Source organism: Carlito syrichta, unplaced genomic scaffold, assembly GCF_000164805.1.
Source record: "Carlito syrichta isolate Samal-C Ts95f unplaced genomic scaffold, Tarsius_syrichta-2.0.1 Scaffold312036, whole genome shotgun sequence".
Lineage (NCBI taxonomy): Eukaryota > Metazoa > Chordata > Mammalia > Primates > Tarsiidae > Carlito > Carlito syrichta.
The window spans coordinates 710675-711599 of NW_007256132.1; positions in this window are offsets into that span (position 1 = coordinate 710675).

Here is a 925-nt window from a genome sequence, read left to right on the forward strand (position 1 = left end):
AACAAGGTCCCCTCCAAAACCCACAAAGACATGGGCACTAAACAGTATGATGCTAAACAACTCCTTGGTCAATGATGAAATCAAAACAGAGATCAAAAAATACCTAGAAACAAATGAAAATCAAGAAACATCTTACCAAAATCTCTGGGATGCCTTGAAAGCTGTACTAAGAGAGGAATTTATATCCCTACAAACACACATGAAGAAAAGGAAAGGACCACAAAATAACAGACTAACAAGCCACCTAAGGACGCTGGAAAAGCAAGACCACAAATGCCCTAATTTCAGCAGATGAATCCAGATCACCAAAAGAAAAGCCCAAATCTAGGACATAGAAGACAAAAAGTTAATACAAAAATCAATGAAACAAAAAGCTGGTTCTTTGAAAAGATAAACAAGATCAATGGTCCCCTAGCTAGACTGACCAAGAAAAAGAGAGAAAAAACCCAAATAAGCACAATCAGAAACACAAAAGATGAAGTCACATCTGACCCTGAAAAAATACAAAAGATCATTAGAGACTATGTACACCTGTATGGAAACAAACTTGAAAACCTCAAGGAAATGGAGGACTTTCTGTCATCACACAACCTGCCTAGGTTGAAACAAGAAGAAATTGAGACCCTAAATATACCAATAACAATCAAGGAAATTGACTATGTAATAAGAAAACTACCTACAAAAAAAAAAAAGCCCTGGACCAGATGGCTTTCCAACAGAATTCTGCAAGACATTTAAGGAAGAGATGATCCAAATCTACTGAAGGTTTTTCAGGCGATTGAGAAAGATGGAACTCTCCTCAAATCATTTTACGAAGCTAACATCACATTGATAACCAAGCCAGGTAAAGACCCAACAAAGAAAGAGAACTACAGGCCATATCTTTGATGACATAGATGCTAAATTCTCACAAGATCCTAGCAAC